This window comes from Bubalus bubalis, chromosome 7 (assembly GCF_019923935.1).
Source record: "Bubalus bubalis isolate 160015118507 breed Murrah chromosome 7, NDDB_SH_1, whole genome shotgun sequence".
In the NCBI taxonomy this organism is placed as follows: domain Eukaryota; kingdom Metazoa; phylum Chordata; class Mammalia; order Artiodactyla; family Bovidae; genus Bubalus; species Bubalus bubalis.
In genome coordinates, this window is record NC_059163.1 from 107,869,622 (window position 1) to 107,895,581 (window position 25,960).

Consider the following 25,960-nt stretch of genomic DNA (forward strand, 5'->3'; position numbering starts at 1 on the left):
ATATATATATGTATATGTATTGAATATATTATTTCATTAGTTTAGTAAGATGGGGTGGTGTAAAATTTATGTTAAATAAAAATTTTAACCTGTTAGTAATTTATGACCTAAAATACAATCAACATTAATGAAATAAATGTGGTAAATTTTTAAGTATATATGTCTAAAAACTGATAAGCTTTTATCTCCCCATTTTGCCAGAATTGTTTCTAAAATTGATGATCAGCGAAAACACATGCTGACGAGGAAGAGGGCATAGAGAGTGTTAAGAAATAGCGACTTTTGTGGAGCGGTAGTATCATAGCAAGAATAAATTTAAAATAACAGTAAGAAAGAAACAGAATTTGCTATATGTTATCTGGGAACTGTCTTTACAACCTTGGCCTCATTTGTAACAGAAAATCTATTTAAATTTCTCAAATACTTGTAAATAATCAGCGCCAAACCTACAAAATGTTTTTTTTTTCTTTGCTAGTCATAAAATAACTTGACTTCTGATATGAATGAGTTTAATAAGAGAGGAAAAAATGTCAAAGTTGTCAGGACTTTAAAAAGTAGATATTGTCTGTTTAATCAGCTGACCCTAGACCACATAGGAATTTGTGTTAGAACCTGGAACATACAGGATTTTGGTTCAAGATGGTAACATAGAAAAATCTTTGGGACTTCCTTGGTGATCCAGTGGCTAAGACTCCAAACTCCTAATGCAGCGGATCCGAGTTCAGTCCCTGGTCAGGGAACTGGTTCCCACATACTGGGACTGGAAGTTTGCATACTGCAACTAAAAAGGGATTCTGCATGCCACAAATAAGAATCCACATGCTGCATCAAAGATTGAGGGTACTGCATGCAGAAGCTAAGATCCAGCATGACCAAATAAATAATATATATAAAAGAAAATCCATGGCCTCACATTTGTCCTGAGACATGCTGAATCTATATGTATAAAGTAAATGGAACAATTTCCTCTGAAAGAAAACCCTGAAATCTGTCAGGATGACCTCTTCACAAGGGCGAATGACATTGAAGCAGATAGAAATGGCTGAGATACATTTTTGTTTTCCATAAACGCCATCCCCAGCCTAGAGTTTCTATCTTGCATCAGGCACCTCAGCTTTTAAGCTGTACACCTGTGGCTGATTCATGTCAATGTATAGCAAATACCACCACAATATTGTAAAGTAATTAGCCTCCAATTAAAATAAATAAATAAATTTTTTAAAAAAAGACCAGCATTTGAGAGAACTGGGAACATACAAACGGAATCAAAATTATGTAATGGAAAAGAAATCTTACCATTAGTTCTAAGAAAAAGTATTGATATTTCAGCACACTAAAGTATAGTCAATCTGAATTGCTTTATTCCCAAATATAGTTGTCTAGTGGTTTATGGTCCTGTTTGATCTAGGTAAAATAATTTTTTGATCTAAGTAAAATAATTTTATAACATACCATTTATAAGTGCATCCCTTTATCTGGATTTTATAAAACCAAAGCTAAAACATGTGAATTTGAGTAAGGAAAACAAAAATTTTAATAGTGACCCATATCTTTTGGACAGAGTAGCCTGGCAGGCTATAGTTCATGTGGTCGCAAAGAGTCGGACAACTAACATATATGTTAGAGCAGAGCAACTAACATATATTTTGGGGGATGTATATAGCTCAGTTCATTTAGGGTTAAAAACAATTTTAAAATATAAGTGATGACAATAGCCTTTCACAGAGTAATAAGACTTCAGCTTTTAGCACTGCATTTTTCAGTCCTTGACCCGAAACCTTGATGAGAGGGTTATAACTGACATGAGGAAGTGTTATTTAAGTACTTGCACAAAAGATATCTATTGTTGAGGAACAATTTTTGAGTGAGGATTTTATATAGTATCCTTTTATAACCCATAATAAAACTCATGATTGTGTCTGTCATTCCTCAGCAGAGCTAAAAATTATAGTCTAGAATCTGATCAATAGTATACTTAAGAGGGAATAAAATGTGGTATATCAATATTTTCACTATCATTATTTTCTCAAAACCCATTACCTAATATGTGTGGTAGTTACAGAAGAAAAATACAATATATAAGTTGCAAAATGATATATAATATACCATATAATGATGCTATTCTAAGGCATTTCTAATCAAGTTTTTGCTCTTTGCTAAATTTTATGTTTTTCTGATATTAACCCCAATGTTGCAAACTGGAAGTAAAGCACACAATGCAGATGATTCAAAATTTCTCTCATTGTCTTCAAATACCTTCTTGCAATCTGATTTCCGCTGGCCTAAACTGAAAATGAAAACAGCGATTATGAGGAATGGGGAAATTCATCTCCCTTAGATTGCTTTTAACATATATACATCTTGTTTACTTGCTAAGTTGTCCTACTGTCTGCAACCCTATGGACAGCAGCCTGCCAGTCTCCTCTGCCCATAGGATTTCTCAGGCAAGGATGTTGGAGCGGGTTGCCACTTCCCTCTCCAAGGGATCTTCCTGACCCAAGGATGAAATCCATGTAATCCTGCATTGGCAAGTGGGTGCTTTTACTGCTGAGCCACCAGGAAAGCTCATATGCCTCTAGAAGATTTTTATTTCATTACTATGGGAATGGCTTGCCTAACAGAGGAAGAAGCACAAATTTCAGAAAGGACTTTCTCTCTTTTGTTATTTATAAGTACTATCTTCGAAAAGGAGTTTCTTTTTATGGACTTCTGCTGAATCAGAGAAATATTCAGAGGACACCAGTTATATAACAATCCTTAGAAAGCTACCATGAAAGACTATGCCTGCTAACAGTGACTTAGTCAAAGTCAAGGACCCAAGTATGTGACTTCTGAATTAAAAAATGATCAACCATAATGATGATGATGAAGTTAAAAATGTTATATAACTAATATATATATGGAGAGAGTACCTCCTGTGTGATAAGATCTATATTAAGAATTTAAGAAGTATTTTCTTTATTTAATGACTTAAAAAAGAAAATTCTAAATGATTTTTCCGAAGATTTAGCACTTGTAAAACTCACCAACAAAAACTCAGAGTCTTCAATATCCCATTGTATGAATAAAGACATTAAAACTTAGAGGCATTAAATAATTTACCCAAGGTTACATAAAGTGACAGAGTCAAGATTCCTTCCATACAATTGAATTTAGAAACAGCTGTATATTTGTATAGCTGCAACATCAAAGTTAGTGATGGACAGAGAGGCCTGGCATGCTGCAATTCATGGGGTCGCAAAGACTCTGACACAACTGAGGGACTGAATTGAACTGATCAGATCAGATCGGATCAGATGAGTTGCTCAGTCCTGTCCGACTCTTTGGGATCCCATGAATCACAGCACACCAGGCCTCCCTGTCCATCACCAACTCCCAGAGTTCACTCAGACTCACGTCCATCGAGTCAGTGATGCCATCCAGCCATCTCATCCTCTGTCGTCCCCTTCTCCTCCTGCCCCCAATCCCACCCAGCATCATAGTCTTTTCCAATGAGTCAACTCTTCACATGAGGTGGCCAAAGTACTGGAGTTTCAGCTTTAGCATCATTCCTTCCAAAGAAATCCCAGGGCTGATCTCCTTCAGAATGGACTGGTTGGATCTCCTTGCAGTCCAAGGGACTCTCAATAGTCTTCTCCAAACCACAGTTCAAAAGCATCAATTCTTCGGCGCTCAGCCTTCTTCACAGTCCAACTCTCACATCCATACATGACCACAGGAAAAACCATAGCCTTGACTAGACGAACCTTTGTTGAGAAAGTAATGTCTCTGCTTTTGAGTATACTATCTAGGTTGGACATAACTTCCTTCCAAGGAGTAAGCGTCTTTTAATTTCATGGCTGCAGTCACCATCTGTAGTGATTTTGGAGCCCAGAAAAATAAAGTCTGACACTGTTTCCACTGTTTCCCCATCTATTTCCCATGAAGTGGGGTGCCATGATCTTCGTTTTCTGAATGTTGAGCTTTAAGCCAACTTTTTCACTCTCCACTTTCACTTTCATCAAGAGGCTTTGTAGTTCCTCTTCACTTTCTGCCATAAGGGTGGTGTCATCTGCATTTCTGAGATTATTGATATTTCTCCCAGCAATCTTGATTCCAGTTTGTGCCTCTTCCAGTCCAGCGTTTCTCATGATATACTCTGCATATAAGTTAAATAAACAGGGTGACAATATACAGCCTTGACGAACTCTTTTTCCTATGTGGAACCAGTCTGTTGTTCCATGTCCAGTTCTAACTGTTGCTTCCTGACCTGCATACAAATTTCTCAAAGGCAGATCAGGTGTTCTGGTATTCCCATCTCTTTCAGAATTTTCCAGTTTATTGTGATCCACACAGTCAAAGACTTTGGCATAGTCAATAAAGCAGAAATAGATGTTTTTTTGGAACTCTCTTGCTTTTTCCATGATCCAGCAGATGTTGGCAATTTGATCTCTGGTTCCTCTGCCTTTTCTAAAACCAGCTTGAACATCAGGAAGTTCTTGGTTCGCATATTGCTGAAGCCTGGCTTGGAGAATTTTGAGCATTACTTTACTAGTGTGTGAGATGAGTGCAATTGTGCAGTAGTTTGACCATTCTTTGGCATTGCCTTTCCTTGGGAATGGAATGAAAACTGACCTTTTCCAGTCCTGTGGCCACTGCTGAGTTTTCCAAATGTGCTGGCATATTGAGTGCAGCCCTTTCACAGCATCATCTTTCAGGATTTGGAATAGCTCAACTGGAATTCCATCACCTCCACTAGCTTTGTTCGTAGTGATGCTTTCTAAGGCCCACTGGACTTCACATTCCAGGATGTCTGGCTCTAGGTCAGTGATCACACCATTGTGATTATCTGGATCGTGAAGATCTTTTTTGTACAGTTCTTCTGTGTATTCTTGCCATCTCTTCTTAATATCTTCTGCTTCTGTTAGGTCCATACCATTTCTCTCCTTTATTGAGCTCATCTTTGCATGAAATGTTCCTTTTGTATCTCTGATTTTCTTGAAAAGATCTCTAGTCTTTCCCATTCTGTTGTTTTCCTCTATTTCTTTGCATTGATCGCTGAAGAAGGCTTTCTTATGTCTTCTTGCTGTTCTTTGGAACTCTGCATTCAGATGTTTATATCTTTCCTTTTCTCCTTTGCTTTTTGCTTCTCTTCTTTTCATAGCTATTTGTAAGGTCTTCCCAGACAGCCATTTTGCTTTTTTGCATTTCTTTTCTATGGGAATGGTCTTGATCCCTGTCTCCTCTACAATGTCATGAACCTCATTCCATAGTTCATCAGGCACTCTATCTATCAGATCTAGGCCCTTAAATCTATTTCTCACTTCCACTGTATAGTCATAAGGGATTTGATTTAGGTCATACCTGAATGATCTAGTGGTTTTCCCTACTTTCTTCAATTTAAGTCTGAATTTGGCAATAAGGAGTTCATGGTCTGAGCCACAGTCAGCTCCTGGTCTTGTTTTTGCTGACTGTATAGAGCTTCTCCATCTTTGGCTGCAAAGAATATAATCAATGTGATTTCGGTGTTGACCATCTGGTGATGTCCATGTATAGAGTCTTCTGTTGTGTTGTTGGAAGTGGGTGTTTGTTATGACCAGTGCATTTTCTTGGCAAAACTCTATCAGTCTTTGCCCTGCTTCATTCCATATTCCAAGGCCAAATTTGCCTGTTACTCCAGGTGTTTCTTAACTTCCTACTTTTGCATTCCAGTCCCCTATAATGAAAAGGACATCTTTTTTGGGTGTTAGTTCTAAAAGGTCTTGTAGGTCTTCATAGAACCGTTCAACTTCAGCTTCTTCAGCATTACTGGTTGGAGCATAGGCTTGGATTACTGTGATATTTAATGGTTTGGCTTGGAAACGAACAGAGATCATTCTGTCGTTTTTGAGATTGCATCCAAGTACTGCATTTCGGACTCTTTTGTTGACCATGATGGCCACTCCATTTCTTCTGAGGGATTCCTGCCCGCAGTAGTAGATATAATGGTCATCTGAGTTAAATTCACCCATTCCAGTTCATTTGAGTTCACTGATTCCTAGAATATCTACATTCAGTCTTGCCATCTCTTGTTTGACCACTTCCAATTTGCCTTGATTCATGGACCTGACATTCCAGGTTCCTATGCAATATTGCTCTTTACAGCATCGGACCTTGCTTCTATCACCAGTCACATCCACAGCTGGGTATTCTTTTTGCTTTGGCTCCATCTCTTCATTCTTTCTGGCTTTATTTCTCCACTGATCTCCAGTAGCATACTGGGCACCTATTGACCTGGGGAGTTTCTCTTTCAGTATCCTATCGTTTTGCCTTTTCATACTGTTCATGGGGTTCTCAAGGCAAGAATACTGAAGTGGTTTGCCATTCCCTTCTCCAGTGGACCACCTTCTGTCAAATCTCTCCACCATGACCCACCCAGCTTGGGTTGCCCCACGGGCATGGCTTAGTTTCATTGAGTTAGACAAGGCTGTGGTCCTAGTGTGATTAGATTGACTAGTTTTCTGTGAGTATGGTTTCAGTGTGTTTGCCCTCTGATACCCTCTTGCAACACTTACCGTCTTACTTGGGTTTCTGTTACCTTGGGCGTGGGGTATCTCTTCACGGCTGCTCCAGCAAAGCGCAGCCATTGCTCCTTACCTTGGACGAGGGGTATCTCCTCACCGCCGCCCTTCCTGACCTTCAACGTGGGATAGCTCCTCTAGGCCCTCCTGCGCCCATGCAGCCACGGCTCCTTGGACGTGGGGTTGGTCCTCCCGGACCTGTACATCAAAAAATGTTTTCTTCTTCCTTATGGGCAGTCACTAGTGTCCCAGCTGCCATTAACAGAGTGCATTCCTTTAGGGAACATGCTATCCCTTAAAGAACATGACTTTAGTCTTGTTTAGAACTTTAAAAAATTGTATTGACAATTTCATGTTTAAACTAGACATAGACCTTTGAGATAATATACACATTCTAATCCTAGTACTATATATTGATGACCTGGTTGTTCAAACAGGTTGTTGGTAGATGGGACCTCTGTTGGCCCAAAAGCCAGACCCTGATAATCAGAGGCTCCTTTACCCATTTCCCTTCTCCTTGGAATTTATGCTCTGCTCACCATTTCCATTGTGGGAACCATTTTCATGGATTCAGCCTTGACAAAGCAATGTGTGGTTGAGACAGCATAGACTGTATATGTGATTGACCCAGTTAATTTCTTTCTATAAACTTTTAAGATTCTTGTGGGAGAGGGTGGAGATCTACTCATCTTATGGCAATCCAAGATAAGCCTTGTATTTAAGTTCCTTTGCTCATTAAATCTGTCATCTACCAGTCTGGAGTGGCCCACTTCTTTCTTCAGTTTATCCTCTACCTCTGTGTATGGGGGCTAGTTTCACATTTTTCCTGGGAAGCTTCTAAGGTTTTGAACCAACAATGGTGCAGTGGGTTATTTCCAATTTCTTATTTTAGTCTCAAAAATAGGAACTTCCTACTACTTTGTGAACAATTAAGAAAAATTATTTTATTCTCTTCACATCACATTTGCTCCTCTGTTTCTAGACAAAGATGCAGCAGTAGCAGCAGCTACTTTGTGTATAACAGGCATGGGACATTTCTGTTTGTGTCTGGGTTACCTTAGTTCAATGTAGGAAGAAGTAGATGAAAGTCCAAATTCCCTGTAAGTCCTAGATCATGTTTTAAATCCTATTTTACTAGCTGATACTGTGCTTAGCCACTTTAAGTAAAATTCAGTAACTAAAGCAATCACTGTTCTTTATAATTATCATATGATAGCATGTGCATTCAATTATTTCACTCATTTTCTCATTTCTTCTCTTTTTATTTATAGAATCGTGCATGTGTTGAATAATCAAGAAGTATTAAGAATAAATGTGCTGGCCTTTAAAGAATGACTTTAATGGTGAGTTTACATTACTATAAGTACATACTTGCATCTATATAAGTGCATAAATACATTATGCATTAATTTGAAGAGCTGATATAACAGAGATCAATTTACGCTTAGAATGCAACTATAGTATTTCTCTCAGAAAAGTTAATATACTTATTTGTCCATGATAAAAAAACCTCTTAAGAGCAGTGATATTAAACTTAAGAAAAAATGCCTGCCTGGTAAGGGAATGAATTATTAGGTTAATACTTTAAATCTTATTTCAGATTCTTTGACATAAGTGGTGAAATTAAAATATATATTCCTATTTTATTTTATTGTTTTCTACTTATTGTATTTTCTGTATGTTTTACTATAAGGATATTACATGCAATGGAAATCTTTTTAAGTTTGGGGACAATTAGGATAATTTGAAGAAATTACAATTCTTAGCAAGTCTCTGAACTGGGTAATATATTGTGTCCATTTCCCAATATGGTGTAGCTGAAACATATATCTGCACAAAAAAATCAAGCTCAGATTTCATTACTTGATGGGGGGAGGGGAAATCTAGGAGTGGAGGTGGGAGAAGTATAAATTATTGGGTGCAAAGGTCTCATGGTTGTATTATACAACAGGGGGAATATAGCCAATATTTTGTAATAATTGTGAAGTGAAAGTAACCTTTAAAAATAATGTGTGTATATCTATATATATGTATTTAATTTAAAAATATTTAAAAGTTGACTCTAAGTGTGGGGTTTTTAAAAGTCACTTTAAAAATACTTGATATTTAATAAATGTATTGAAAAAGTCAAAAGCAAGTTTGTAGTGAGAAAATGAATGCTGGCAATGTACTCCCGGAACAAATATATCTTTGTCTAAGCTATGTGAGACTTTCAAAGGACTAAATGAGGTTTACATTTTTAATCCATTCTAAGTAATTTCATTTAATAATCTGTTATAGTCCATGTAAGATTTAAAATCAGACAAAATTAATAAGATGCTGAATCTTTGATTTTATGAAATAATTAAATGTTTATTTCTAAGCAAGCCATTCTATTTTTAAATCTATCTTCCTAAAGAGAAGTTAAGACTCATTTCTGCTTTTCACTCAGTTGGTAGAGAATGTGGCCCGTCACAACTCCTTGGTTTTATTTCCAAGTGTTAATTGACTGAATCTCCATTTCCTTATAGCTCAAATGTGTAAACAAAATAAAATTAAAAAAAAAAAGAATTTTTGTTATTGTTTCTATATGAAGAAATAAAAAAGTGATCCATTTAATTCTTTATCTATCAAAGGAATTTTTTAGTATCATTGAATTTTTTTTTTAATTTTATTTTATTTTTTAAACTTTACATAACTGTATTAGATTTGCCAAATATCAAAATGAATCTGCCACAGGTATACATGTGTTCTTATATGGTTGGAAAACTTATCTAAAATATCTTTAAGAGCACAGAGAAACCACATTTGGTTGACTACGGTAAAGTTTTGCTGCTACTACTTATAGACTAAGTAGCTGATGTATCAGTTCAGTTCAGTACAGTTGCTCAGTCGTATCTGACTCTTTGCGGCCCCATAAACTGCAGCATGCCAGGCATCCCTATCCATCACCAAATCCTGGAGTTTACCCAAACTCACGTCCATCGAGTCGGTGATGCCATCCAGCCATCTTATCCTCTGTCATGCCCTTCTCCTCCTGCCCCCAGTCCCTCCCAGCATCAGAGTCTTTTCCAATGAGTCAACTCTTCGCATGAGGTGGCCAAAGTACTGGAGTTTCAGCTTTAGCATCAGTCTTTCCAATGAACACCCAGGACTGATCTCCTTTAGGATGAACTGGTTGGATCTCCTTGCAGTCCAAGGGACTCTCAAGAGTCTTCTTCAACACCACAGTTCAAAAGCATCAGTTCTTAGGCATTCAGCTTTCTTCACAGTCCAGCTCGCACATCCATACCTGACCACTGGAAAAACCATAGCCTTGACTAGACGGACCTTTGTTGGCAAAGTAATGTCTCTGCTTTTGAATATGCTATCTAGGTTGGTCATAACTTTCCTTCCAGGGAGTAAGTGTCTTTTAATTTTATGGCTGCAATCACCATCTGCAGTGATTTTGGAGCCCCAAAAAATAAAGTCAGCCACTGTTTCCACTTTTTCCCCATCTATTTCCTATGACGTGATGGGACCAGATGCCATGATCTTCATTTTCTGAATGTTGAGCTTTAAGCCAACTTTTCCACTCTCCTCTTTCACTAGCAAGCACTTAATTTTATATTAGCTTATACTAAAAGTATAGTATTACTTATAGCAGTAATAATAACAGTATAACCACAGTCATATTCATTATGGTTTCACTGGTCACTAAGTTGTGTCCGACTCTTGCGACCCTGTGGACTATAGCCTGCCAGGCTCATCTGTCCATGGTATTCTCCAGGCAAGAATACTGGAATGGGTTGCCAATTCCTTCTCCAGGGGATCTTCTCAACCCAGGAATAGAACCCAGGTCTCCTGCACTGCAGGCAGATTCTTTACCGACTGCGCTACAAGCTGCTGCTGCTAAGTCGCTTCAGTCGTGTCCAACTCTGTGTGACCCCATAGATGGCAGCCCACCAGGCTCCCCCATCCCTGGGATTCTCCAGGCAAGAACACTGGAGTGGGTTGCCATTTTCTTCTCCAATGCATGAAAGTGAAAAAGTGAAAGTGAAGTCGCTCAGTTGTGTCCGACCCTCAGCGACCCCATGGACTGCAGCCTTCCAGGCTCCTCCATCCATGGGATTTTCCAGGCAAGAGTATTGGAGTGGGGTGCCATTGCCTTCTCCAAGCTACAAAGGAAACCAGTAATTATACTGAAATTCAAACATTCTAAAAATTGTGTTCTGGTCTTAAACCATTTTGGCAGCTAAATCTTATCTTAGTTGACCTGAACTCAGGTGATGATAAAACCAAACCAGAACTGAAGCAAATCCATTTATAGTTTTTTGTAAAGCCCAACACATGTGGTATGCTTTTAGTTTGCTGAAGTAATGTGAATGCATTTCACTGAGACATGTTCCTGGACTCAACTGAAGGTGGTAAGCGATGTAACATGTATGAAGCTTGAAAAAAAAAAAAAAAGAAATTTAAAGCTCAGTGGCCCCATGAGTTTCTGATGGAGTATAGTAGATCTATAATCACATCTTCTAGTCCTAGTTCTTGACAAAGAAACAGTAAAACTCAAAATACAAACATCTTACTTAAACCTAAAAAGCATGCCTCCAAATATGCCCAGTCTCTCTGATCATCTGCATGTCCTTTACTTGACCTCTTCTATTCCCTCTACTTTTTGTTGTTATATATATATTTTTTCCTATACCTGTCTCACTAACAGCCTTTGCTAATAACCCCCTCTCTCACAGTACATATTCTATTCCACCAGTTAATTTCCTTGTCTCTTGCTGACTGAGCTTTCAGACTAGATTTTCCTAGTAGCTTAGCAATACTTCTGTAATTTTCCAACATATTACTTTGATGTGACATAAAAAGTTACATAAAGTTAGTAAATCAATTAGACTGTGATTAAAGAAAGTATAATTTCTATAGGAATTAACTTAAATAAAGTTTAAAATGTGAAAAAAAAAGAAAAGGCAGTTAACCTGTGGTAGCTATAACTGGTTGATGAGTCAGCATCTATCCTCTACTCTGCCTTGATAAGAAACCTTGATCTTTTTTAACCCTCCTGTGAGAATCCATGTACTTCTGTGAAGACTTCTGTCAAGGTTTAATAAGTTATAGTGAAGTCATTCCTTTTTACCATTTTTATTTGTGGAGAATATAAGACACATAAAGAGAGCTTTTCAGTGGACTTCTAGAAAAGGTTTGTATACTATTTGCAAAAATGGTAAATAAGACCCAGATAGCTTCTTAGGGCAATTCTCCCAAATTTGTATATTCAGATTAAAGTGTTCTGAAGCATAGAAAAAGGGCAACATTTAAATCATTTGTTTATAGTGAATATACCCTTAGTCTGTTACCAAAACAAGAAAAGAATTAAAATCAAAACAACCCAGTACAGGTAAACATAGCTTATGAATGTTGATGGAATGCTCTTAAATAAATATCTGCAAAATAATAAAATATTTAAAAAATACATCACCAGTTTGGGTTTATTTCAGGAATGCAAAGATTATTTAATTTTAGAAATATAGTAGGTTTATCATGTTGATAGTTATAAGAAAAAGGGTCTATGATTATGCCCACAAATAATGTTAAAAACATGTCAAAGTTTATCACTCATTCCTATTCATTGATATTTGAACTTATATCTCTTTTTTTGGGCATAATTTCTAGCAAATCATTCAGAAAAGCTAAGCAAAACATTTGTTAGGTTTCTTGTGATAAAGTTTTATAAATTTCTGTTTTTTACCTTTGATTTTTCTGTTTTAATCAATACCTTTTATATTTTCTTTTTTTTGTTTTTGATCAATCTTTTAAAGTATATTGTTAACACATCAAAAAACAACTTTTGACTTTGTTGATTTTATTTATCCCTGTTTATTGATTTGCATTTTAATTTTTATTGTCCTGTGTTTCTACTGTTTATTCTTCAGCTGACTTCTTATATTAGCTACTGATTTCAATATTTCAACTTCTGTCTCCCTCTGGCTTATATCAGCGTATTTTAAGACTTTATTTTTTAGAATGGTTTTAGGTTTACACAAAATTGTGAGGAAGGTATAGAGACTATCCATATATTCTCTGCCCATATACATGCATAGCTCCCCTCATTATCAAAATCACTCATCAGAATGGTGTACTTTTTATCAAGAACGAACCAGCATCAACATATCATAACCATTCAAAGTTTATGGTTTACTTTAAGGTTAATTCTTGCAATTGTACATTCTATTGGACAAATGTATAATGGACAAATGTATAGTGACATGTGTCCGTTATCATAGTATGCACAGACTATTTTCATTGTTCAAAAAATCCTCTGTGCTCTCCCAATTCATCATTCCCCCCCAAACATCCCTGGAAACCACTGATCTTTTTATTACCTCCATAGATTTACATTTTTCTGAATCCATGTAATTGGAATCATATAATATTTATCCTTTTCAAGATTGACTTCTTTCACTTAGAAATATGCATTTAAGATTTGCCATGTCTTTTCTTAATCATTTTTTTAGTGTGGAATGATATTCTATTGTCTGGATGTACCACTGTTTATTTGTCTAGTCGTCTATTGAAGGACATCTTGGTTGCTTTCAAATTTTTGCAAATAGGAGCAATACTGCTATACATATCTGTGTGTAAATATGTATATCTGTGTGCACATATTTTAAAGATAGAAATTTTCAGCTCCTCTGGATAAATATCAGGTAGCCTGGTGCTGCTGCTGCTGCTGCTGCTGCTAAGTCACTTCAGTCGTGTCCGACTCTGTGCAACCCCATAGATGGCAGCCCACCAGGCTCCACCGCCCCTGGGATTCTCCAGGCAAGAACACTGGAGTGGGTTGCCATTTCCTCCTCCAATGCATGAAAGTGAAAAGTCAAAGTGAAGTTGCTCAGTCGTGTCCAACTCCTAGCGACCCCATGGACTGCAGCCTACCAGGCTCCTCCATTCATGGGATTTTCCAGGCAAGAGTACTGGAGTGGGGTGCCATTGCCTTCTCCAGGAAGCCTGGTAAGAGTATGTTTATGTTTCTAAGAAATTGTTAAACTATCTTCCAAATGTCCGTACCATTTTCCATTCCTAGCAGTAATGTAAGAGTGCCTGTTGTTTCATATCCTTGTCAGCGTTTGGTGATGTCAGTGCTCCAGATCTGGCTATTCTAATAGGAATGTAGTAATATCTTATTGTCTTAAATTGCATTACTTATGACATATGATGTAGAGCATCTTATCATATGCTTATTTGCCATCTGTATATCTTCTTTGACTAAGGTTTGTGAAGTTTTTTTATTGTTGTTGAAGTATAGTTGATTTACGATGTTGTGTTAGTTTTAGGTGTACAGCAGAGTGATAAATATATATATATATATATATATATATATATACACACACACACACACACACATTCTTTACAGATTAATTTTCCTTGTAGTTTGTTATGAAATGTTGAGTATAGTTCTGTGTGTTATCTGGTAGGTCTTAATGGTTATCTATTTTATACATAATATTTATATATGTTTATCCTAAAATCCTCTTGTACCCCACCCCCTTCCTTTGGTAACCATAAGTTTGTTTTTTATGCCTGTGGGTCTATTTCTGTTTTGTATATAAATTAAGTTGTATCTTTTTTTTTAGATTCCATTTATAAGTAATAATATATGATATTTGTCTTTGTCTGGCTTACTTCATTTAATATGATAATCTCTAGGTCCATCCATGTTGCTGCAGATAGCATTATTTTATTCCTTTTAAACTGCTGAGTAAAATTTGATTGTGTGTATATATGTTTATACATATATATATATACATATATATATATGTACACACACCACATCTTCCTTATTCATTAATCTGTCAATGGACATTTAGTTTGCTTCAATGTCTTGGCTATTGTAAAAGTGAATTTTTAAGAGTTCTTTGTATATTTTGAGTAACAGTCCTTTATCAGATGTGTCATTTGAAAATATTATCTCACAGTCTGTGGCTTGTCTTCTAATTCTTTTGAAATTGTCTTTCACAGAGTTGAAGTTTTTAATTTAATAAACTCAGGATTGTCAATGAGGTGTTTTTTTTTTTTTTTAATTGATAGTTTCTTTGGAGTTGAATATAAGAAGTCATCACATGTCCAAAATCATCTTGGCTTTCTCCTATATTACCTCCCAGGGGCTTTATAGTTTTGATTATACCTTTAAATGTCTGATCCATTTTGAGTTAATCTTTTGTGGAGTGTGTATAGTTTGTGTTTTAATTAATTTTGTGTGTGTGGATGATCAGTGGTTCTAGCATTATTCACTGAAAGAGTGTCTTTGTCAAAGATCAGTTGACCATATTATGTTGTTCTGTCACTCAGTCATGTCCGATTCTTTGCAACCCCATAGACTGAAGCATGCCAGGTTTCCCTCAGTTTCAGTTCAGTTCAGTTCAGTCACTCAGTCATGTCCGACTCTTTGCGACCCCATGAACTGCAGCACACCAGGCCTCCCTGTCCATCACCAACTCCCAGAGTTCACCCAGACTCACGTCCATCGAGTCAGTGATGCCATCCAGCCATCTCATCCTCTGTCGTCCCCTTCTCCTCCTGCCCCCAGTCCCTCCCAGCATCAGAGTCTTTTCCAGTGAGTCAACTCTTTGCATGAGGTGGCCAAAGTACTGGAGTTTCAGCTTTAGCATCATTCCTTCCAAAGAAATCCCAGGGCTGATCTCCTTCAGAATGGACTGGTTGGATCTCCTTGCAGTCCAAGGGACTCTCAAGAGTCTTCTCCAACACCACAGTTCAAAAGCATCAATTCTTCGGCACTCAGCTTCTTCACAGTCCAACTCTCACATCCATACATGACTACAGGAAAAACCATAGCCTTGACTAGACGAACCTTTGTTGGCAAAGTAATGTCTCTGCTTTTCACTATTCTTCACCATATACCAGAGATTGCTCAAACTCATGTCCATTGAGTCAGTGATGCCATCCAACCATCTCATCCTCTCTGGTCCTCTTCTCCTCCTGCCTTCAGTCTTTCCCAGCATCAGGGTCTTTTCCAATGAGGCAGCTCTTTGCATCAGGTGGCAAAGTATGGGAGCTTCAGTATCAACATCAGTCCTTCCAATCAATATTCAGAATTGATTTCCTTTAGGATTTACTAGTTTCCTGCAACAACTAATACCCCCAAAAGGTGTTCTTTTCATTATAGGGGATTGGAATGCATAAGTAGGAAGTCAAACAACACCTGGAGTAACAGGCAAATTTGGCCTTGGAGTACAGCATGAAGCAGAGCAACGGCTAACAGAATTCTGCCAAGAGAATGCACTGATCATAGAAAACACTCTTTTCCAACAACACAGGAAAGACTCTACACATAGACATCACCAGATGGTCATCACTGAAATCAGATTGCTTATATCCTTTGCAGCCAAAGATGGAGAAGCTCTATACAGTCAGCAAAAACAAGACCAGGAGTGGAATGTGGCTCAGATCATGAACTCCTTATTGCCAAATTCAGACTGAAATTGAAGAAAGTGGAGAAAACCACTAGACCATTGAGGTATGACCTAAATCAAATCCTTTACAATTATACAGTGGAAGTGAGAAATACATTTAAGGGTCTAGATCTGATAGGACAGACTGCCTGATGAACTATGGATGGAGGTTCGTGACACTGTATAGGAGACAGGGAGCAAGACCATCCCCAAGAAAAAGAAATGCAAAAAAAGCAAAATGGCTGCCTGAGGAGGCCTTACAAATAGCTGTGAAAAGAATAGAAGCTAAAAGCAAAGTAGAAAAGGAAAAATATACCCATTTGAATGCAGAGTTCCAAGGATACCAAGGAGAGATAAGAAAGCCTTCCTCAGAGATCAATGCAAAGAAATAGAGGAAAACAATAGAATGGGAAACACTAGAGATCTCTTCAAGAAAATTAGAGATACCAAGGGACTATTTCATGCAAAGATGGGCACAATAAAGGACAGAAATCATATGGACCTAACAGAAGCAGAAGTGGCAAGAATACACAGAAGAACTGTACAAAAAAGATCTTCATGACCCAGATAATCATGAAGGTGTGATCATTCCCACTCATCTAGAGCTGAGATGAATGGGAGTGATCAGGTGGGCCTTAGGAAGCATCACTATGAACAAAGCTACTGGAGTTGATGGAATTCCAGTTGAGCTATTTCAAATTCTAAAAGATGATGCTGTGAAAGTGCCACACTCAATATGCCAGCAAATTTGGAAAACTCAGCAGTGGCCACAGGACTGGAAAAGGTCAGTTTTCATTCCAATCCCAAAGAAAGGTAATGCCAAAGAATGCTCAAACTACCGCACAATTGCACTCATCTCACATACTAGTAAGATAATCCTCAAAATTCTCCAAGCCAGGCTTCAGCAATATATGAGCAATGAACTTCCAGATGTTTAAGCTGATGTTAGAAAAGGCAGAGGAACCAGAGATCAGATTGCCAACATCTGCTGACTCATGGAAAAAGCAAGAGAGTTCCAGAAAAAACATCTATATCTGCCTTATTGACTATGCCAAAGCCTTTGACTGTGTGGATCACAATAAACTGTGGAAAATTCTGAAAGAGATGGGAATACCAGACCACCTGACCTGCCTCTTGAGAAACCTGTATGCAGGTCAGGAAGCAACAGTTAGAACTGGACATGGAACAACAGACTGTTTCCAAATAGGAAAAGGAGTACGTCAAGGCTGTATATTGTCACCCTGCTTATTTAACTTAGGTGCAGAGTACATCATGAGAAATGCTGGGCTGGAGGGAGCATAAGCTGGAATCAAGATTGCTGGGATAAATATCAATAACCTCAGATATGCAGATGGACACCACCCTTATGGCAGAAAGTGAAGAAGAACTAAAGAGTTCTTGATGAAATTGAAAGAAGAGAGTGATAAAGTTGGCTTAAAGCTCAACATTCAGAAAACTAAGATCATGGCATCTGGTCCCATCACTTCATGGGAAATAGATGGGGAAACAGTGGAAACAGTGGCTGACTTTATTTTTCTGGGCTCCTAAATCACTGTGGATGGTGATTGTAGCCATGAAATTAAATGACGTTTGCTCCTTGGAAGGAAATTTATTACCAACCTAGAGAGCATATTCAAAAGCAGAGACATTATTTTGCCAACAAAGGTCTGTCTAATCAAGTCTATGGTTTTTCCAGTAGTCATGTATAGATGTGAGAGTTGGACTATAAAGAATGCTGAGCGCCGAAGACTTGATGCTTTTGAACTGTGGTGTTGAAGAAGACTCTTGAGAGTCCCTTGGACTGCAAGGAGATCCAACCAGTCCATCCTAAATGAGATCAGTCCTGGGTGTACATTGTAGGGACTTATGTTGAAGCTGAAGTTCCAATACTTTGGCCACCTGATGCGGAGAGCTGACTCATTGGAAAATACCCTGATGCTTGGAAAGATTGAAGGCAGGAGGAGAAGGGGACGACAGAGGATGAGATGGGTGATGGCATCACCGACACAATGGACATAGGTTTGGGTGGATTCCAGGAGTTGGTGATGGACAGGGAGGCCTGGCATACTGCAGTTCATGGGGTTGCAAAGAGTAGGACACGACTGAGAAACTAAACTGAACTGACTGGTTTGATCTTATTGCAGTCCAAGGGACTCTCAAGAGTCTTCTCTAAGACAAAAATCAAAAGCATCAATTCTTCAGTGTTCAGCCTTCTTTATGGTCCAACTCTCACATCCATATATGACTACTTGAAAAAGCCATAGCCTTTACTAGATGGACCTTTGTTGGCAAAGTAATGTCTCTGGTTTTTAATATTCTGTCTAGGTTGGTCATAACTTTCCTTCGAAGGAGTAAGTGTCTTTTAATTTTTTGGCTGGAGTCATCATCCACAGTGATTTTGGAGCCCAAATATAAAGCCTCTCACTATTTCCATTGTTCCTCATCTCTTTGCCATGTAGTCTTGGGGCCAGATGCCATGATCTTCTTCAGCAGTACAGTCAGCCCTTCATATCCATGGATTCCACGTCTGCAGAGTCAATGAAATTTGGATAGAAAATAAGTTAACTCCGGGAGTTGGTGATGGACAGGGAGGCCTGGTGTGCTGCGATTCATGGGGTCACAAAGAGTCGGACACGACTGAGTAACTGATCTGATCTGATCCTTCCTTACACCCCTTTCCAGCCAGCAACTTTTTGAGCAACGCGATTGTAGCCCTATTTATTGGATACTTAATTAATTTTTAAATAGCATTTTTATTAGGATTGTTATTGTTTATTAGTGTTGCAGTTACAATGTAGCATAAATCTTGAGTGATCTGCCTTAACCATGGTTTTCCCAGAAGTCATGTCATATTTAGTGCACAATTCTGCAGAACACAGTATTGCTTGGCATTTGATGTGACATATGTACATATAAATATATATCATATGATTGTAGAAAAAAAAAAAGAAAATAAGTTTTAAAAATTGCAGGAAGTTCCAAAAAAGTATAGATATTTACCTAGCACTTACAATGTACTGGGTTTTATAAGTAGTCTAGTAATGATCTTAAGTATTCTGGAGGTTGTGTGTCAGTTATGCATAAGTACTCTGCTATTTTACACAAGTAACTTTTTGTATTTAATGTTAATCCTTGAAGCCAATCCCTTGACGATACCAAGAGATGACTATATTCACAATAGGAAATAGTCTAAATCCTGAGAAGTGCTTAATAGAACAGATAAATCCATTGTGATATAATTACATAGCAGAATATCATGTAGCAGTGAAAATCAATGATTAGACCTACTTAGATAACAGAATTGAATCTAACAATATTTAGTGAAAAAATAGTCCATGAATATTCCATATAATGTGATCCTGTTTTTATAAAGTTAAAACAGAAAGATAATCATATGTATTTTAGATAATTTAAGAAACAGATAAATGATAACACCAATTTTGGATTGTCTCTAATGTGGGGAGGCAAAAGTTGAAGGAACTCATTGTAAGTTTTCATTGTTTCTATTTTTCAAGCAGGGGTGTCATTCCCAGGTTATCCTGTTAGCTGTTTTAGAGATTATTACAAAATTTTACCAGGCTAGTAAAAGCCACGTGGTATGTTTATGGATGTTCAGTTCAGTTCAATCGTTCAGTCATGTCTGATTCTTTGTGACCCCATGGCCTGCAGCAGGTCAGGCTTCCCTGGCCATCACCAACTCCCAGAGTTTGCTCATACTCATGTCCCTGGAGTTGGTTATGCCATCCAACCATCTTATCCTCTGTTGTCCCCTTCTCCTCCTGCCTTCAACCTTTTCCAGAATCAAGGTCTTTTCCAATGAGTCAGTTCTTCATATTAGGTGGCCAAAGTATTGGAGTCTCAGCTTCAGTATCAGTCCTTCTAATGTTAATTTTATTATTTAAAAAAATACGTGGAGTAAAAATAAAATGGGGCCTCCCAGGTTGCTCAGACTATAAAGAATCTGGTTGCAATTCAGGAGAAATGGGTTTAATCCCTTACTTGGGATTATCCCCTGGAGAAGGAAATGGCTACTCACTCCAGTATGCTTTTTGGAGAATTCCATGGACAGAGGAGCCTAGCAGGCTGAATTCTATGGGGTTGGAAAGAGTCAGACATAACTGAGTGACTAACACATTAGGGTGTGCATGGATTCTTAAATTGAATCCCCTAAAAGGTATACCTTGTGTCAAAGATTTAAGGAGACAGATTTCATTTGCTAGGTGATCCTAAGAGTATCACTGTGGGAATGGGAGAATAGAACAGGGAAGGAAAATAGGCCAAAATTGGTGCATTAATGAGTAGGTTGCTTCTATGGGAAGGTAGAACATACATCAGACTTGCTCCAGAGTTGTCCAAAATATCCAAAGTTGGACTGTGTAATAACATCTTTTGTCATTGGCAGAGGGTTTCAAATTCATTTAAAAGCATTTATCTTTGGAATTCTGACTTGCTGTGCATGCAGCAAATCCTCCTCATGGCAGTAGGGAAAGTTCTTAGGAAGAGAGTATAAGTACTTGCAGTGAGACGCTATCATCTTCCAAGAAGCAGTGAACTTAAATGCTGGGGAACTATAAGCCAAACACCAATAGCACCTACTATAGTCCATTCAAGTACACTTGTACTTTACATTAAATTCCTCTGTCCTCCCATTGATTTTTCAAGATCGTTATCAGTCAAAGCTTCTAAACCAAAAGGATTTATGTAGTATGTTTAGTGAGACAGGCTACACTCTGGTCGCACTCGTTTCTGAGGCTGTAATCACTCTGTGTGCTTTCTGTCGTCTGTTGTCCCTTCTAGATTCCACTCATCTTTGGTTAACATTTCTGTTAGTTTATGTTGATGACCCAATGAAATAACTCATGGTTAAGGTTTTCAAGTCCCTTTAATACTGTGCTCTTCTCTGGTAGTGATTGCTATAATTGCCCATTTGTTCTCCTCTCCCCAATTGGGAAGTATAAAGAAGAGCCCCCCTTACTTTTTCCTCCTGAAAGTAATTACTTATTCTCTTGGAGACTTCACTATTTTCATGGCTGTAAATATTTTTATTTAAGTAAGGTCATATTGATATCGGTATCCCTGAGCTCTCACTGTTATAGCTTATACTTACTTCTTTCGACAGCACCTTTCTTCCTAAAAGTATAATCACAGAGTAAAATATTAAACATTCAATTCTTCAAATGTATTCAGCATTTAATTTTCCATGGAAAAATATAAAAATTACTCATTTTAGAATTAAATAATATTCAACTTGGCTAACTTACTATGTGCTTCTTTCTAAAATAAATTTCAAGTAAAAGAGTTAAAAACCATTTCAGGAGAAATAATTATTAATGGAGAAATGTTGACATTTTGACATTTGTAGGAAAATTAAGACAATATTGTTATTGATCAATTTAAAAATCAAGAAAGCATGAAAAAATACACTGTTCAGCTTTAAAAATATTTACTGAATCTTATTATGACTCTCTTGAAATCTAGGGGAATTGTAATTTATAAATTAGTTGCAGCTCTTCAAGGAGCAAAATACTATATTTAAATTTTGTTTTATTTATGCTGTAGATTCTCCATCTGGTAAATTTCACTTATTTATTTTCTTCATTGTAAGCAAGGAATTTGTTTTCTTTGTACGGTTAGTCTGAGTAACAGTTAAGTAAAATTGTTTCAAAATTGCCTTTTTTCTAAATAGATTTTCCTCTCCTTTATAACAATATTGATAAGGAATTTGGGTGCTTCACTACCAAGAAACAAATATGAAAAGCATTAAAGTTTACTGATGCATTATTTTGCCTATTATGACCAACCTAGACAGCATATTAAAAAGCAGAGACATTACTTTGTCAACAAAGGTCTGTCTGGTCAAGGCTATGGTTTTTCCAGTAGTCATATATGGATGTGAGAGTTGGACTATAAAGAAAGCTGAGTGCAGAATAACGGATGCTTTTGAACTGTGGTGTTGAGAAGACTTGAGAGTACCTTGGACTGCAAGGAGATCCAACCAGTCCATCTTAAAGGAGATCATTCCTGGGTGTTCATTGGAAGGACTGATGTTGAAGCTGAAATTCCAATACTTTGGCCACCTGATGTGAAGAGCTGACTCATTTGAAAAGACCCTGATGCTGGGAAAGATTGGGGGCAGGAGGAGAAGGGGACGATAGAGGATGAGATGGTTGGATGGCATCACTGACTCAATGGACATGGGTTTGGGTAAACTCCAGGAGTTGGTGATGGACAGGGAGTCCTGGCATACTGCAGTTCATGGGGTTGCAGAGTCGGATACAACTGAGGAACTGAACTGAATACATTTGTTTGTTTTCAACTAACTAGAAATGCTAAAACATAGTTTAGTAGAAGAAATTAAAAACTTGTTTTGCATGCTGCTGCTGCTGCTAAGTTGCGTCAGTCATGTCCGACTCTGTGCGACTCCATAGAAGGAAGCCCATCAGGCTCCTCTGTCCCTGGGATTCTCCAGGCAAGAATACTGGAGTAGGTTGCCATTTCCTTCTCCAATGCATGAAAGGGAAAATGAAAGTGAGCTCACTCGGTAGTGTCCGACTCTTAGCGGCCCCATGGACTGTAGCCTAGCAGGCTCCTCCGCCCATGGGATTTTCCAGGCAAGAGTACTGGAGTGGGGTGCCATTGCCTTCTCCGTGTTTTGCATAGATTTCCTGAATAAACTAAAGTGAAAGTGAAGTCACTCAGTCGTGTCCAACTCTTTGTGACCCTATGTACTGTAGCCTACCAGGCCTCTCAGTCCGTGGAATTTTCCAGGCAAGTGTACTGGAGTGGGTTGCCATTTCCTTCTCCAGGAGATCTTCCCAACCCAGGGATTAAACCCGGGTCTCCCGCATTGTGGGCAGACGCTTTACCATCTGAGCCACTAGGGAAGACGAATAAATTAAAAATGCTTTTAAACTATAATGTTAAACTTTATTGTAGAGGATTGGAGTTCTAATTTCTATAATTCTGGGTTATAAGATGATCTACAAGACAAATATCTTTCACCTGTTAAAATAATTATTCCTAAACGGCTATACTAGTTGCTAACCATGCAGCATAAAACTAAGACATGGTCTATTGCTTTAGACCATTTCCTTCATGTAAGATGTTACATGTCTTATAAAAATTTGTTTGGCAACTAGACAACAGTTAAAGATAACATGAGCTGTTTTTTTTTTTTTTCTTTTTCCCTTAAAAAGAAAAATGTCAAAATGAATCTGCCACAGGTATACATGTGTTCCCCATCCTGAACCCTCCTCCCTCCTCCCTCCCCATACCCTCCCTCTGGGTCGTCCCAGTGCACTAGCCCCAAGCATCCAGTATCGTGCATAGATAAAATAAAATTTAAAAAAAAAAAAAAGAAGAAAAATGTCCAATATAAAATAAAAAATTTAAATAAAATAACAAAATAAAGGGAAAACAGAGAAAAAAGTCATCAAACTTATTTTTAAGTGTGGCAGAATAATAATAATCAATTTCTTAATAAAAAAAAAGTATCATATTTTGCATGACCAGGCAGCTAGCATTATAAAGAAATTATGTAGACTCTATAAGTACGTATGTATATGGGTTGTTTTTGTTTAGTTGCTAAGTCCTGTCCAACTCTTTTGTGATCCCATAGACCATAGTCTGCCAGGCTCCTCTGTCCATGGGATTTCCCAGGCAAGAACACTGGAGTAGGTTGTCCTTTCCTTCTTCAGGGGATATTTCCAACCCAGGGACTGAACTCACCTCTCTTGTGTCTCCTGCATTGGCAGGCAGATTCTTTACCACTGAGCCACCACGGAAGCCGTGTATACGGGTGCACACAGGTATGTCTGCCATGTCAACGGTACTACCACTACCATCATTACAAAGGTAAAGCTGTTGGAGTTGCTGTCCCCAGCCCGGTGTAGGGCCCTTGATAACTTATCCTAGGTAGATTTTGTTTTTTATCCATTCAAGAAGATAAATAATGTGACTTGCTAGGAATCAAAACTTTTTTAATGAGGAGACCCTGGGTTCTATAAGCGCTTTTAGGTTTGGTCCTGGGTAACAGTCTGGGCCTTTGGTTATGTTCTCAAATATTAGCACCAGGTATAAATATTTTGGAGAAGGAAATGGCAACATACTTCAGTATTCTTGCCTGGGAAATCCCATGGATAGATAAGTCTGGTGGGCTACAGTCCATGGGGTCGCAGAGACTTGGACATGACTTAGTGCCTAAACAACAACAAGAACAGAAATATTTTTAGCTCAGTAGTTTCAGCAAGAATCTCTTTAGTAGATTAGAATGAGAATGATATAATTTGTAAAATCTTCTAGTAAATTGGTTATTTAAAATGAACAATGTATTTGTCTATAGACACTATAGTAAGACAATATTTTAAAAAGGAACAACTCTCTGCTTTTAATTTGCTTTCCCTCAGACAGTTTATTGTAAATGGAGTTCCTCTAGTTAAAGTAATTATGTTTTTTATTTTAACTATAAGTTACTCAGAAGTCCACTAGACTAGGGTTTCCACACATGCCTGGTAATAGCAGCTTGAGGTGCTTAAGAAAAATGTAGTTTTCTAAGACCTTTCTAACAAATTGAGTTGAAATTCCAGGAGACAATTTGACAATCTCTGCTTTTAACAAGGTCACTTGATATACCTTTCCATCAGATAAATTTGCAGGATATTGCATTAAACTGTAGGCTTCAAGTGACTAGGGACCATTGCCTGCCCATCAGATCAGATCAGATCAGATCAGTCACTCAGTCGTGTCTGACTCTTTGCGACCCCATGAACTGCAGCACGCCAGGCCTCCCTGTCCATCACCAACTCCCGGAGTTCACCCAGACTCATGTCCATCGAGTCAGTGATACCATCCAGCCATCTCATCCTCTGTCGTCCCCTTCTCCTCCTGCCCCCAATCCCTCCCAGCATCAGAGTCTTTTCCAATGAGTCAACTCTTCGCATGAGGTGGCCAAAGTACTGGAGTTTCAGCTTCAGCATCATTCCTTCCAAAGAAATCCCAGGGCTGATCTCCTTCAGAATGGACTGGTTGGATCTCCTTGCAGTCCAAGGGACTCTCGAGAGTCTTCTCCAACACCACAATTCAAAAGCATCAATTCTTCGGCGCTCAGCCTTCTTCACAGTCCAACTCTCACATCCATACATGACCACAGGAAAAACCATAGCCTTGACTAGATGAACCTTTGTTGGCAAAGTAATGTCTCTGCTTTTGAATATGCTATCTGGGTTGGTCATAACTTTCCTTCCAAGGAGTAAGCATCTTTTAATTTCATGGCTGCAGTCACCATCTGCAGTGATTTTGGAGCCCCAAAAATAAAGTCTGACACTGTTTCCACTGCCCATAATAAGTGCTTAATGTATTTGTTAGAATGAATGACATTAAAATATACTGTTTCTTTTTCCAGACTTTTAATAAAGATTATCTGCTTAAGCAGTGATTGACATCTATAAAGTGCAGTAGATATTTTTCTAAACTTGTGTTTATTGGATGATGCTTCTGTTTTGTGGTGGTTTAATTGCTAAGTCAAGTCTGACTCTTGTGACCCCATGAACTATAGCCCACCAGGCTCCTCTGTCCATGAGATTTTTCAGGCAAGAATAATGGAGTGGGTTGCCATTTCCTTCTCCAGGGGATCTTCCCAACCCAGGGATTGAACCTGGGTCTCCTGCACTGCAGGCAGATTCTTTACTAACTGAGCTACCAGGGAAGCCCTGTACTTCTGTATATTGCCTCAACATATGACATAAGCAAGCATTCACAAACTTCCTGTAAGGCATTTCTTTCCATGAAATCTTCTACCTCTGAATTTAGAATAAAAACAAATAAGCCATACCCAAAATATATCTGTGCTACACTTTTCTCCTAATTGTTTTTCTTTTCTTGGTTCAGAGAAAGAAAGAGGGATCACATTCCAAATACTGAAATCTCTTAAATGGTTACATTTAAGTGGACATCATATACTGTTGGATATCTACTTGTGTACAGTAG